Below are 16,499 nucleotides of genomic sequence, written 5' to 3' on the forward strand. Positions count from 1 at the left end.
ATGGTCAAAAAATATATTGTGGTTAACAAGACACCATAACAATGGTATGCAAAAAGCGCACTTCCCTAGTACATTATCTTACTGCACCGACACACTTTATTCGAGCAAATACCCAGTATGTACCTGGCAGATACCTGGAGTGCGCTGCTCCTCACCTCTGACAAGCCCCGTTGTGTTTGCCTTCCCAGCCTGGGTTCATGCCTGGCTGATGGGCGGCTGATCTGTTAAATGATAATGATTAGGATTTAATAGGCTGCAATGCTTCGCGTGTCTACCAGATGGCATAAATTCATGAATTGTAATGCAGTATATATATATATACTGTGCAGTATTGCAGCCAGCGGGAATAAAATGCTTCAATCCCTGCCTGGAAAATACCTCAATGCACTCGGGCAGAAAACAGTCACAAACCTCAATACACCCGGGTATACCCGAATTCGTGGGACTAGCCGAGCTCGAATAAAGTGTGTCGCCAGTGTATGATGCAGATGAAATAAAATTTATTTAAATAAATGTAAGGTAGATAATACACACTTACAAGACATAAAGAGTAAAATTCATGTAAAGGTATCTTTACATACAGACTCCTGGTACAGATCAGCTGAGATGGATGGGGGAAGACGAAACGTGTAAAACTGTGACATCATCGCGCAAGCACGTAGTGTACGTGGTGTTCCGCTGCTAACTAAGGGACTCCTGTATACTGAGTGAGAGGTGAGACCGTTACCATCTCCCACTGTGCCTGCTCTCACTATGACTCTGTCTGCAGTCATTTCTGCTGTGTGTGAGCGTTCCAGCATCAGGTCAAAAGGCAACTGGCTTTCAGTGGGTATACATAAAGGTCTCCCCCATCCATCTCAGCTGATTCAATACTCACTCAATATTCGGCGACTTGTTCAATACTCACGAAGGAGTGACCATGATTCCACCAGGGGCAGTGGAAGATATGAACGCAGAATGCTGCTATCCAGAACAAGACGAGGCCAATCAGCTCTTCTCCTTAGAAAGTGCAACCGAAGAGGATGACTATCACGGTTACTGACTTGTGCCGGAGCTTCAGGAGTGGAAGTCCGGAATACCTAGGAATGTCAAGGTGTATGTCCATAACATGCCCTTGGACAAAGGACAACGGTTGAGTCGGATATACCCTGTTACCTCTGTCGCTATGATGTCCGCTCAAGTAGACACCGTGGCACCGCCTGATCAGCCAACTGAGGTGGCATTTGACTTTGGGGAGTTCACCCTGCCGGCTGCATGGAAGGATCGTCTAACCGCCAAGTTGGAAGAGCGAAAGAACGTATTCTCCATGAACAAAATGGATGTGGGCTGCAGCCAAAACGCCCAACACACTATCCGGTTAAGTGACACCACCCCGTTTCGAGAACGATCCCGGCGTATCACCCCTCGAGATGTGGATGACGTGAGAGACGTGTTACTAGAGATGGAAGAGGTGGGCATTGTAACCGAATCCGGTAGCCCCTACGTGTCACCGATTGCAGTGGTGCAGAAGAAGAACGGGTCGGTTCGATTGTATGTTCACTACCGGACCCTGAATAACCATACCATACCTGATCAGTATACCCTTCCGTGAATTGAAGAAATTCTCAACACGCTGTCGGGAAGTCTTTGTTTCAGCATATTGGACTTGAGATCTGGGTACTATCAGGTGCCTATTAGTGCAGAAGACCAGGAGAAGACGACTTTCATATGTCATCCTGGGCATCTACCAATTCACTTGTATGCCCCAAGGCATTTGTGGGGCTCCAGCAATGTTCCAGCGGTTGATGGAAAGACCATCGAAGACATGAATACACAGGAATGTCTCGTTTACCTGGACGATATCATTTTCTTTGGCAAAACTTTGGAGGAGCATGAGGAATGGCTACTGAAGGTACTGGATCGGCTAGGTCAAGAAGGTTTGAAGCTATCCTTGGACAAGTGTCGAATCTACCATACCTCAGTGACCTACGTGGGACACATAGTGTCCGCAGATGGGATAGCGACTGATCCCGCCAAAATGTAATCTGTGGTGGAATGGCCAAGACCCGGAAATGTCATGGAGCTACGTTCCTTTCTAGGATTCTGCGGCTACTACCGCCGTATCGTGGAAGGGTGTTCCAGCAAAACAAAGGTCATTAACAATCTCCTAAAGATATACCCGGTGGAAACGGGGCGACAGACTACGTCTGCGCAATTGCCCTTGAACGACAAGTGGACAGACACCTGTGAACAAGCCTTCCTCGATCTGAAGAAATCTTAACGGAGACAACCGTTCTTGCTTACGCCGATCCAGAGCGGCCATATTGTACATTCTTCATGTGGATGCAAGCCTCAATGGTCATGGGGCAGTACTACACCAGAAATACCCGTCTGGCCTCCGACCAGTGGCCTACAGTACGTCAGTCGCAGTCTAACCCCCAGAATTATCCTGCCCACATGCTGGAATTCCTCGCTCTCAAGTGGGCAATTGTGGATAAACTCCATGACTATCTGTATGGGGTACGTACAGTAAAGATAACAACCCGTTGACATACATACCGACGACCGCCAAATTGGACATATATGGTTGGAGCACCCATGATCCCCAATATAGGTTCTGGGCTACTTGGGTATTAACTGGGTATCCCCCTTAACCTAGGGGCCCCTCATATTGCAGGGACACTTTGCATCCCTTTGCCCCATTTACCTTTCTGGGCTATGCTGAAGCAGGGAACCCTAGTGGTTAGTCACACAAGCGTTTTTAAGGGGAGATATTTCCGGGAAAATGTGCCTACATGTATCTGAGAATCAGGCATGATTCTCGTGTACATATTTAGGGGAACCGACAACTCCGGGCCCAACTACCTAGGCACATTCTGACAACAATTTATCCTCAAACCCCCCTTGTAACTCATGCAATAGCAATCCCTGCTCACTGCAATCCATGAAAAGGCAAAAACACATACAGGCATATCCCGCATTAACGTACGCAATGGGACCGGAGCATGTATGTAAAGCGAAAATGTACTTAAAGTGAAGCATGACCTTTTTTCCACTTATCGATGCATGTACTGTACTGCAATCGCCATATACGTGCATAACTGATATAAATAACGCATTTGTAACAGCCTCTATATTCTCCCCGCTTGCGCACAGCTTCGGTACAGGTAGGGAGCCGGTATTGCTGTTCAGGACATGCTGACAGGCGCATGCGTGAGCTGCCGTTTGCCTATTGGGCGATATGTCCTTACTCGCGAGTGTACTTAAAGTGAGTGTCCTTCAACCGGGGTATGCCTGTACAATCTTTATTGTCACAAATTACAAGATATGCATTTATAGTTGCTGGGCTCAAGAGCTGACACTCTTGAACTCTTATACTCAGATCAGAGGTTACCTAACAGGGCATCACCTTTATTTAGAGACTGGTTACCTCCTCACCATCACACCTCCCCTCAAGAAGAAGGCTCTAGGACAGTCACCATATTAGGTGGCTTTCTGAGCCTGAAAGAAATTGAGGCTGTTGAGGTATAACAGCGTCTTTCTGGCTGGTAAAAAGTTCTTCAGCCAGATGGAAGTCCTTCCCCACTCCATAGTCCATGTCCACCAGAACGATGTTCTGGGTTGATACCACACTTGCCCCCCCCCCCCTCCACCCAAGGTTTCCCTCCCTAGGTTTGGGGACACTGACCAGTAGGGTCATACATGACTGCATGGGCTTGGGGCTGCTGACTGCAGCAACGCAGGGCTATAAAGTGTGAATTGCTGGTCCATCTCCTTGGGACCAGGCTGCTAGCACCAATGCCCCCTGGTCGTCATCTTTGTCAGGGTCTGTCAGAACACTGTAACCGTCACTAAATACCTATAGTACTGCTGTGTGTCCCTGGGCTCCCTTTCTAACCTTTCCCTCACAACACTGTACTCATTCTGATGGAGGGGATGCTGACCACCTGGGTCTACTGGGCAATCAGTCCACTGGGTCATTGTCACAGGAAACCAAGATTATGAACACCGTAATACCAGGATCCTTTGATTGAACAAAGCATGAGATAAAATAAACTGAATTTATTCACACGAGAAACATACACAGCTTAATTTACAAAATAATACGAAAAAACACTCACGAGAACGGGGCAAAACGAAATAAAGTATCTCCAGAACGAAAGTCCACGAAATATAGTCTCCAGGTATCAATTCCCAGGAGCGGGGTTGATACACAAGCAGGCGACCCGTAACAGTCTTTGGGCTAGGGGTGCGGCTCGCAGCCCCTGTATCTTTGCCGAAAGAAGTATCTTTGTTCTGCCCTTGCAGAATTCATTTACAAGTCCTTAGTTCTAACGAACTTTTACAGCGGGGTACAATCCTTGGTTGCGATGAAACGTCTTTGTACCGCACGCTGTCCTTTCCGATGACACACAGATGAATGCTGTAGAACACAGACCCGATAGCCTGCACGGGCTTATAAAAAAAACCCAAGCCTATCTGGGACATACACAGCCAATCGTGGCATGGGAAGCAAATTCCCACCCTGTGGCAAGCTTTCCAGCAGTTCCTGTAACTGGGCAAAGGGCTTCACGGTATGCCAAGTGTCATACGCTAACCTCACACCTAAACCGCTTAGCATACCTGACCAAGCCTCCTTACTCAGAGATAGAATGTCTACCTTCCTCCCGAGTTCCCGGACATTTGCTAGGCAAACTATTAGTGCATACTTACCGGCATTTAGCACCTTCACCATGTTGTGGCCCTTTGAAGCTTGGGGCTTCCGAGACATCCTGGACATCCTCCGAGACATCCTCTCCACAGGGTATCTCAGAAGTCCGTACCTACACTATGCATGACTAATCCCTGGAATGGCTAATCATGAATTAACATAGTGCTTCTTTAATGTATCCACTGACCTGCCTGGCTGAAGTGTAAATGACCCAGTCCCTATGACTTTAACATACTAAAAGCAGGGCTATTCTTATTTATAACTACGTTTAAGTTAGATATATAGTAACCATCATGGTCTATATGAATTCCCCCAAGCACCCTGCATACCAAAAATGAGGTTGCTACGATGTTCCTATCTAAAGTTAGCTAGTTAATTGAGTGTGTGCTGTGATGTGATTTGTTGGTTACCCCATTCCCCGGTCTGCAGTCTGAGCCCGGAATCAATGTTATATCCCCGGTTCCAATTAATAACTGCAGACATACTTCCCTACTTGACCTTAATAGGCTAAGACAACCCCATCATACATTGGTGCACTCTTGAAACATTACCTGACCGCAAACCACTTATTCAATTAAGCTTGTGGTTACGGCTTTCTCTAGCTTGTCATGTGGCTAGACAGTGAGTCAATGTTGCAATGCTCACCACATAACCACAAGCGTACTTATCCAATTAACCCTCTAAACAGCGGTAAAAGCCCCTTATTACCTAGCGACACATTTTAAACCAGTTAATACACATTAACAGGACTGCAGCCAGCCCTGGGCTGCAGAACTGACAATTTACATTTACTGTAATTGATTCAGGGGCACACAGCCGGGTATAATACCTTTATTTCATGGCTGAGGTACCCCTTCCCCTTGCTCATAGAGTCTTCCCTATACCTCTAAGGGACCACTACCTGTCAGGATCTCCTAGACATCCTGCCTAGCCATAGTTCCTTTCCTTGTCCACCGGGTGTGCTGCTGCTTTCTGTCTGCTCTGGGGTTCTCTGTCCGTTTGTCTTCTTGTTGCTCCTTTCTCTCTGTCCTTATAGTTTCTGCTTCCTGTTAGTACCTTGCATTTGTTTTGAGTCAGACTCCATGCCTATACCCGTGCCACAGCTTATGTTCCTGTACCTGTTCTGTTCCGTGTTACATTTAAGGCACTTGCTGGTAATCTGGTTTGTCCCTGATCCCTGGTCTCGGTCCCTGCTCCCCTGCCCGGTTCCTGCTCCTGTCTTCATGTTGCTGAACCTCTGCGTGTGCCACGACGATCCTGCTTGCTGCCTGCCACCGACCCCTGCTTGCCCACGATGATTCTGCTTGCTGCCTGCCGCCGACTTATGTTTGCCCACGACGATCCGACTTGCTGCTTACCACCGACCTCAGCCCGTTACCCCAACAATCTTTGCCTGCTCCCGCTGTTCCGGCTACCGAGGCCCTACCCGCCACAGGAGTCTCCCGTTACACTAGCTGATCAATTGCTACCACTATCCTATCTGGAGCACCTGGGGATGAGAGCCAGACTGAGCCTATACCTGGGTCCTCAAGCAGATCCGCATCATGTCCCGCACTACTCTTGATAGCTTCGTACGAGTCCCTCTGTCTGAACAGAAGTCAAAATAGGGAACATCACATACACAGGGACACTGGTCAGGCATGATCTGACTTACCTGCCTGATCCCTTCGAGGTCCTCGATGTGTGGGGGCTTCAAAGGTAGAGGAGTGATGTTCTGTGGGGTGGGCTCCAAACGCTGGGGAGCATAAACCACCGTGGTGATAATCGATGCCGACTGCACCTTTGGCAGGGCAACTTCCCAACTGTGGCTCTTTGTGACTGGTGTCACAAGAGCCTCCTCTCCCTGTACTTTCACTGGCATCCCTATCCATGGGTAACGGGGCCTGGGCCAGACCCTAACAGGCTGCCCAGGAGTACCTTGATGCAGTGGACCCCCAGGCCGACTGCTTGGGACCACTGAATGAAAAAATAAATCTTTTGGAGACGGTTGGCTGTATCTGGGTCTGAAGCTGCTGCACTGCTGCCGTCTGCTTCACATGGGGATATAGCCTCTCACAGGATGTCCATCCTGTAACTGGGGAGCTTTGCCCTGGACTGGGGTTACTGGACTCCTCAGGAACCACAGGATCTGTTGGTCCCAATGCAGAGGGAAGGGGACATCCTCAATAGGCAGAGGTACCAAAGGCTCCCCTACCTGGACAAGTGCTGTGCCTGCACCTCTGATGATGACTGCTGCGGAAGCAGCATCCTCTGCAAACGAGCAGATGAGGTGGCTCAAGTCGTTACCGAGTATCACATCAGTACCCAACCCTGGCAAAACACCCACATACCTCATACCTTGACCGGCACCCCGGTCAAGGAACACCCGGGCGACCTGCATTGACCTAGGTCTTCCATCTGGCATGGTTATCTGCATCCCTATGCCCAGGAGCAGATCCTCCGGTTTGACCATAGCAGGTCTCACTAGAGTGACAATAGCACCAGAGTCCATCAGGCCGACTGCCCGAGAATCTCCGATGGTCACTGTCCTCAAATGCTTTCTCCTCACATCATTAGAGTGCAGCCCAACAATTGCAATCGGGTGCCCTACTGTCGCTTATGCTGAGCCACTTGCCAAAGAAGTAAAGGTGCCCATCTGTGTCCACTGCTGGACTTGCTGGATGGCTGCACGCTGCTCTGCTGAAAGAACTAGTCCCACGTAGGCAACTGGGTTTGCAGTCGGAGTGCGTTGCCCCTGAGGGAGACTGTGTGAGCTAGACTGCTCAGGACAGTCAGGTCTAAAGTGCCCAGTCCGATTGAACTGGTAGCACCGTTTCTCATGCTTGAAGTCTGCAGACATGGTTGTTCGCACCTCTGCAGAGTCCATGGGCTTCCCCTGTGGCACAAAGATAACAGGACTGGCGGTTAGAACAGTGTGTCTGAATAAATTCAGTGGTATAGTAAAAGATGAAAGGAATAAAGCAATAGTGACCCCCTGTGGTGGAAAGCAAAAGTGACACTCCAGTGACAAATAGAGGGGAAGATAATAATAGTGTCAAGTAATGAAAACAAACGCGACCCCACTCAGCCTTCACATAGAAACAAATTTTCTGTTTTCTTGGGATATAGTGGACGGGCAGGATGAGGGAGCGGAATAACAGTATGCAAGAGAATAAAAATATATATAGTGAATCATGTTAATAAAGAACGACTGGTGAAGCTACCTATTCATAGGGCCAGCACTACACACGTCTCTGCGGTGAAGATTATCTGGGGCCTCGGGGCAGGCTTGGACCTAGTCTGGAAGCTTTGCAGGCTCTCCAACACAACCTTCCTCTTCTCTGGCTCCGGATGCTCTGGCAAGGTCACATCTGTACCGTGGAGGAAATACTGTCAGTCTCTGCCTTTTCCTTCTGGCCGCTGAAACCCCAAGATGGCCGCCGCGCAAATGCATTACACAGTCTGGAGGGCCATGCCAACAATAACATGGCCGGCGCAATGCTGCTGTATTCTCCAATATTACGGAGCTGTTCTCCCCCAGGAGGTAAGAAGGGGATCCCTGCTACTCAAGTAATATTCATAAGGTTTAGACAAAGTAAAATAACTATTTATAAATACATGAAAGAAAGCAACTGTTTATTTACACGTGTTAACCAGTATTAACCCTGTAGTGTACAATAAACTGCAGTGGAACCCTGTATTAGGTTGTCACCTACATTGTTTGTAATCTAACCCCCATGTGCTGCAAGAAACACAGGCTAACTGCCCCCTAGCAGGTTCCTCTCTACAGGGCATGTGACTGTAGTAAGGCAGTAGGATGGCTGGTGAAGGATGAAGGATTGGGAGAGAGAGAGAGGGATTGTTAAGAGGGGGAAGCCGTGACAGTTCTGTCAGTTCCGTCAGGACCCTTTAGGATTTTGGGGAGTCGTTTGGAGGGAGACTGCACAGCTTAACCAGCGTGTGCAACAGAGCCCATCAGATCAGGACCAGACTGCAAGGAGCAAAGGAGAAAGAGAGACAACTGTGCAGTGGAGCCCCAGCTGAAGGGTATAACGCGGCAGGTACGGAGTGGATGAGAGACACTGCAGAGGATATTTCCTGCTGAGTGCAATCATATTGGTACCAAAGTTCCTTTGCCAAGCACAGGCCTGCAATGCACACAGGTGCTCCAATGGGTGTGCTGGCACCACTAACATATAGCTAGGGCCAGATTAAGACCTTTATAAAGCCTAAACACTGAAAAGATTATGGTGCCCCCCTATGTAATTTAAAATAAAAACAATACTAAACCGTAAAATAAAATTGTATTTTTCGAAATTACAATTACATGTATGCTGAAATCAAAATAGCTTTTTTTAACAATTTCAATAAAAACTGCTTCATTTTTGACTTACCAAAAATGTATATAGAACGCATACATATTTTGCATTATTACCATTACGTTTTAAGTTACAAATAAAGCAGTTTAATACTTACATTTGCTTTGAAAATAATTGCAGTATTGAAAATTAGACAAAAGTTTTGTACATACGTAATACTGAATTTTTAAACAAATTTGAAACAAACAAACAAACAGAAATTTGAAACAAATTCTTAGTATAGGGATTCTAACCTTTCTATGGCTCGTGTCGCCCAAAACCATACCGAAATTAGATTAAGCGCGAAATGCGGGGGTTACGCAATTCCATGCATTGGCCACGTAATAGGGATGTAGCAACAAGTCATAGAGGACTAACATGTAAAATGGCATCGGTCCTGACATCTAACGGTGAAAATGAGAATGATATTAGAAACGGCAGATGATGCAACTACTGTGACCAACAAATTAACACGTACAACTTTTCCAAATTTCGCACTTAATTTTCGATTAAAAAATGCTTAACTTTATTGCATGGTGGTCCAAAGTTGTCCACAAAGGGCCAATATTACCACCGTTTTCACTATATATAATATATAAGAAAAAAAACGAATCAAGTATACATAATTCAGAAACATATCAAGAATTTAACATAAATTTATTGCATCACATGACAGCATCTGATTTCCTCATATGATGTCGATCTACATTAGTCTTACACACCCTGGTTTAGGTGGGGAAACGCTATAAAAGAGAACAGAGAACAAAAATAGGGAAAGAGTATATAGTGGAGTGTCAGAAAATCCAACAAAGTCTTGATTTTTCCCATGGTGACTACTTCATTGCTTTTTTGAAATATCAAATTCTTTAAAAAAAAAAAATCAAATTTTTTGTGGTGCCTTAGCTTTGTTGGTGCCCTAAGCACACGCTTAGTCGGTCTATTGGGTAAACCGGCCCTAAAGTTAGTAGATGGGAGAAGATACTGTAAGTGGACACTGTATTGCTTCAAATGTCTCGGGTATAAGCCCCAAACACCAACCGGCACGAAAAGTAGCAAGTACAAATCTCCTATAAATTAAGAGAAGGGGGAAGCACTCCAGAGTACTAATGAAAAATTAATAAATGTATTGAGGACAATCTATTTTTCGATCAGTGTAACGCTCGTACTGCCCGCAAACCTGACAAGACCCCGGTACTGAGGTGGGAAGGCGAGATACCACACACCCACAGCAGCGGGGGCATGCCCGGAGTGTGGTATAGAGCGTAGCCGGGACTGGACTGCAGAGAAGGGTTAGTCGGGTACTTGCCGGATCCTGGGTTAGAGAAGGTAGAGTAGTCGTGTCCGCAAGCCAATGGTCGAGATCAAGAGGAACGTGGAGACTGAAAAGGTAAGAGCGAGAATCGAGCACAAGACCAGACAGCACAGGGCTATAAGGGATTATGCTGAGCACTGACTGAGTGCAGGAACAGGATATAAATAGGAACAGGATATAAATAGGAACAGGAAACCAATAGCAGAGGGGGTAGAGCAGAGGCTCGGCCCCAGCGGAAACCGGGATAGGTTCACAGGAGAAAAGGGCAATCAGTGCTTGACACACAGCTGGGAATCGTTGCGTGATGTCACGCGTGTGCGCAGCGCTAGGGAGGAGCGATGAGTCAGAGGAGGTGGAGTCAAGCTCCGTGGCAGCAGTAGAAGAGGAACGGATGGAGGGACGCCGCAAGGGACGTGTTCCCCGATTCCTTATAATCAGTCACTCAGACCATTGTTAAAAGATGACAAGGTCTACTGTAAGTGACTGACCGAAATGTCGATTGTCTTCAATAAATGTTGTCATTTTTCATTATTTCTCTGGAGTACCGCTCTCTTCTCTTCATATATAGGAGATGTGTACTTGCTACACCTGACACATAGGCCAGTACCCCCAGTACTGGCAGGCCTGACAGTGATAGCCTCTAACTCAATTGTGTAGCGATCCTGTTGTACTGTATAATATAAATGTGTAATAGTTTATAAGTTGATCCTGCAGTTAAGGATCACAGTGTCGGGTTGTGTAAAACGTATACGTCCATATATTAAACCTGTTATAATTCAATACAGTTGTGTTGTGTCCAGTTGGTCTAGCCCCATGCCCCGTGCTTCGCACACTGTAATACACACGCACACACACACACATATATAGAGCTCAACCCCATTATAGTGCGATTTGCTAAAACGCGGAACCGCTTATAATGCAGTGTTAGCGTGGCACACGTTTTTTTGTGTGCATACTTCAAGGATTTGCAATGTCCGGACGCACGCATGCACCTGCACATGCACACACACATATATGTATATGTATATATATATATGTATATATATATATATATATATATATATATATATATATAAAAATATATATATTATATATAGACACACACACACATATATATATATATATATATATATATATATATATATATATATATATATATATATATATATATATATATATATATGTGTGTGTGTGTGTGTGTATGTGTTATATAATATACAATCTTTGTAATATAAGAACTGATTGCAATCTGGTGTATATTGATATACATATATATATAATATAATATAATAATTGCAATCTGGTGTATAGTGATGCTATTGATGTTTATCTGGCAGAACAAGTGCCAAGTTACTCTACCCATAAATATTTTCACTTCCAGGAGAAAATACCAGTAGTCTGGCAAAATATGCTACATAAAAAAAACCCACAACGATATGGATATTTTTATAAATATAATCCAGAACTACAGGAAATTGCAAGTTTATACCAGCTCAAACCAGAGATTTAGCAAACCAAGGTTACATTATTAGGCTTATTGTTATGATGCTAAGTGGAAGAGAAGGGAGCCCCACGCCCCCTGGTGGCACTCCTCGATAGATACCGGTAAAGAAATGTCTTTGACACAAATGAGATATCTTCAATCACAATACTGTAGCTGCTATATCATAATATCGTCGTCGTCACATAATCACAGTGGTCTGGTAAACCCAATAGCCTCTTGGCAAAGGTAAGTCTTGTATGGGTAACCAATGTATATCAACAAGAAAATCTGACTCACTGTTTTCTGCGTAGGGACGTTGGGAGAACAACGAGACCCCTAAAGCAACGCATCATGGAACATGTTCGGTCTATTAAGAACAATGATCTAAATTATCCTGTATCAAGACATTTCATACAATGTAGTCAGGGTGGTCTGAGAAATTTCCACTTTAGAGGGGTCGAATGTATTCAGGCGTCCATAAGAGGAGGAGATAGGTTAAACCTCTTCGATCGTAAAGAAATGTCTTGGATATTTTCTTTAGACACTCTCAGTCCTTTTGGAATGAATTTGGACTGGGAGCTTCAACATTTTTTGCATTGATTAAACATTATATATTGTTTTAGATATTATTCAAATATATGATGTTATGTTTCTGTTTATTCTACTTTCATTTTCCTCCTTACTCCCTCCCCCTCCCCCCCCCTCTTCCCTCCTTTGGGTTTTATGTTTTAGATTTAAGTTAATTATTACAATATTGGATTGGGAACATGTGCTTCTTTATAAGAATGTGGTATTTCTTCTTTCTGTCTGACAATTTGGATATAGACATTTCTATGCATTGGAGACATTTCATAATCATGGTATATATATACTTTTTGATAGTTATTGAAATTATGATACAAGTGGTAGTCTCATGAATAGGAGATCCAATGGAATTGATCCATATCCGAGAATGCACATTAATTTGAGCTCAAGGATATTCACTAGTCGTATCTGTGAGATAATGATGGACTGTGCAATTCTGGATGGGGGTTTTAGTCCATTATCCATCCTCTTTCTAAAAAAATAAAAAATCTTAGATTTAGAAAATGTTTTTTCAATATCTTTTCAATGCATGGAGATGTCTGTATTTATTTGAATGATTTATATCCACTTCTGTGTTGTATTAGTGTAGATATACAACTAATAGTTACTCTGTTAGTAATCTCATGTGTTTCTATTATTATTTTTTATGTACCGTTATGATCTCTTGTAGCAATGTTTTCTAGGTTTTTAATTATTTTTATTACTGTTGAAATTATTTCCATGGAGTATTCTGTGATTATATCGGTCTAAGTATTTTATCTATTTAGACTATATTCATTTACATCTATAGCTATTAGTTTAAGATTCACAGTTTCTCCCTTTGGTTAATGTTTTAAATGTAATTTTTTCCCCCTGCCACTGCAGTTATGTTTATGTCTTGTATCCTTCACTACGTGACACTCGGAGGAGTATACCTTCTACCAGGTGTATGAGATTAAGTGTTCACTGAGCTCCTATTGGCTATACCACAGGGCAGGCTGGGTATATTAAGCCGAACCGGTTGTGTGTTATTTGTACTCTTTGCTAAAGCACGCTTAGTCGTGCGAAACGTGTAAGAGTGGGTCTATGTTGCTTTTGTGCCATTAAAGCTTTTGCAGTCATTTGAGTGGTCCCGGTCTGTTATCTTCTCCACTGGGCAGTTGCACCGCCTCACCTTCCATTGTATCTTGTTATGATGCTAGTTAGATTGAATACATGTATCCTCTCCCATTTAACAAACAAACAAACTGCAGTGTATAAAGTTACTGAGTTTTTCTATACATGCAAAACCCAAAAGATTAATGTAAATAAAGGCTCAAAGCCAATACATCCAATAATTACTGGTGTAGCTATGCTACTTGCACCCACAGCCACATTACGCAGAGCCTCACCTGTGATCAAGTAATGCCCCATACACTTTCCTGCCTAGTTTAATGAATAAAGCCAATTTTTACACACACAACCCCCCTCCTCCCTTGCATAGGGGTGCCGTTGGGTTCCCAGATCGCGGCGGCCATTTTTTTCCCCTCTACTATTCAATGTTTTATTGCTACCTACACATGGAGACAGACACACCACCACAACCTCCCCCCTCCCCGTGTGATGCTGACCCGTGGTGTCGGATCCCCAGCTCCCTGCTCCAGTTAAGTCCTGCGTGGGGGTGCCGCCAAGTCCCCTGATCGCGGCGGCCATTTAAAACTTTTTTTTTCTTTTCGCAATCCGGTTATAACGCGGTCGTATTGGGTGGACCCCGAGCACCGCGTTATAATGGGGTCCAGCTGTGTGTATCTATATATATATATATATATATATATATATATATATATATATATATATAGTACAAAAAAACACAAAAGGGGCAAATCAGAGACACAGGTGCATGGATATACAACACCTGGAGGATAAATACGTGAACAAGTCCTATATTCAAATGCCACAACGAGATGCACCTCTAGATGAAATGATACCAATATGGTTAAGTACTTTTATGAATAAAATGAGTGCGCAAGCAACAGAGGCTACTTACAATGTAGATGAAATAACGGGCATATCAGTAAAATGCTTTCAGATCACTGCAGCAAAGGAGCTGATAATTTTTCTTTGGGGTGGTGTACACCCATTGTGCCATTGTGGCAGCACTCATAGACATCATTGCAACATTATTTTAAATCAGTTTTGTGCACCTTATACTTTTTTCTTTATATAAATATATATATATATATATATATATATATATATATATATATACATATATATATATATATATATATATATATATACATATATATATATATATATACATATACATATACATATACATATATATATATATATATACATATATATATATATATATATATATATATATATATATATATATATATATATATATATATATATATATATATATAATCCGGCACTCCATCCACATGCAAGAAGAAACAATTGGGTGCTTGTCCCATAAAGCAATAATAAACCATACGATACCGTTTGAAGCACGAGATCAGGAGGCAGCTCTCTGGTAAGTTTGATCACAAGTTTTTGTATTGAAAAAGAAACATAAACCGACGTTTCGGCCCCCCAGTGGGACCTTTCTCAAGAGTGCTGTCTCCTGATCTCGTGCTTCAAACAGTATCGTATGGCCCCCGCCTCCGCAACAGACCCTAAAGTCTGAGGGAAATAGGGGTTACAGTAATTTAAAAAAAAAAACATTTTGTACTGAGGTAGATGTTGTACAGCCGTAAAAATGAAACATTGCATTTTTAAAAATAAATGTTTTAATACAGTGAGAAAAGAAAAAAAAGTTTTGTTTTTTTCTCATTTTTTTAATGTGCACAACTTACATTCTGTACCCACTTCTTGAAGATTCCACAGTGCATTGTGACTGGGCCCATGGGCCATGAAACATGACTGTAACAATGTTGCAATCAGTAGGGGACCATATCTAGGGACGAGGGTGTATACTGTACATTCCACCTAATATTAACCCATGTGTTTAACAATGTGTTTCTGTTGAAACATATTATTCTCTTGAATAATATGTACCTTGTACTGTACTTAAGTGATTACACTGAACTATCTAACCTCTCGATAAATATGTCTTATTCAACTACAATGTACCACTGTTTTTGTTTTGTGTTTTAGTATTATGACAAACAAAAGGGCCTAGCAGGAATGAAAGGTGTTTATTTAGAAGATGTGAGGATCTATAGAACGTAAATACAGTATAATGCTGCTTAGCACTCTTCTTTATTGATTTGTTTTCACTAACACCCTACTGCTTGAGTCAACATTTTTCAGAAAACTTGCTGTGTAATTACAATGATGAGTTCTGTAGTTCATGCTGATTAATTGGTGACACACACTAGAATTGTCCCACCCTTCCCCAAACAAACACAATATGAATGACGGAGGTTGAGGGGTTTTGTTGGAGGTTGTATTTTGTATAGTGATAGAAAAGTAAGTACGGAAGAAAAACTTTCAAATATGGGGTGACGCGCATGCGCATACAACTATTTAACCACCCGGGACACGCATACGAATGTTCCATGTAGTCCTTGTCGGTGTGTCCTAATACTGTAACGGAAATGGAAAGTAACAGAAGAGCAGTGATGGCTGAGGCAGCAGCAGCAATCGGCAGTCCCAGAGATGCTGTTGGTGCATGACTCCCTCTCCTGCAACTGACACTTCTTCACCGTAAGGTGTTTCAGTCAGTGTTGAGGTCTCACGTTATCCACCTCTGGCTGGTAGCTGTATTTTGCATGGACTCAATAGGCTAGAGAGTCACTTAAGAAGGTAACAATGTGGCTCCCACCCCAGTTCAAGGAAAAGCATCTCCCTAGCAATCTGGGGAAGATATTATATGTGTACAGATTGTGAATAAAGGTTACCTGTTTCTATAACTACAAAGATCCTGGTGCCCATCATATTCACATCCATATACACCTAGCGTGCATGGACCAGCACCCCTGAAAAGCTAACGCATCTTGAATAGCCAATCACAGACACCTATGTATCCTCCCTGAGAGCCTGGCACAGAGAGTTACACAGAGTAATAATGGGTGAGGGGGTGATGTTGAGGGTTTTTTAGGGGGCGGGGGTTGTAAGTAATTA

The sequence above is a fragment of the Ascaphus truei genome, chromosome 6, assembly GCF_040206685.1.
Source record: "Ascaphus truei isolate aAscTru1 chromosome 6, aAscTru1.hap1, whole genome shotgun sequence".
Lineage (NCBI taxonomy): Eukaryota > Metazoa > Chordata > Amphibia > Anura > Ascaphidae > Ascaphus > Ascaphus truei.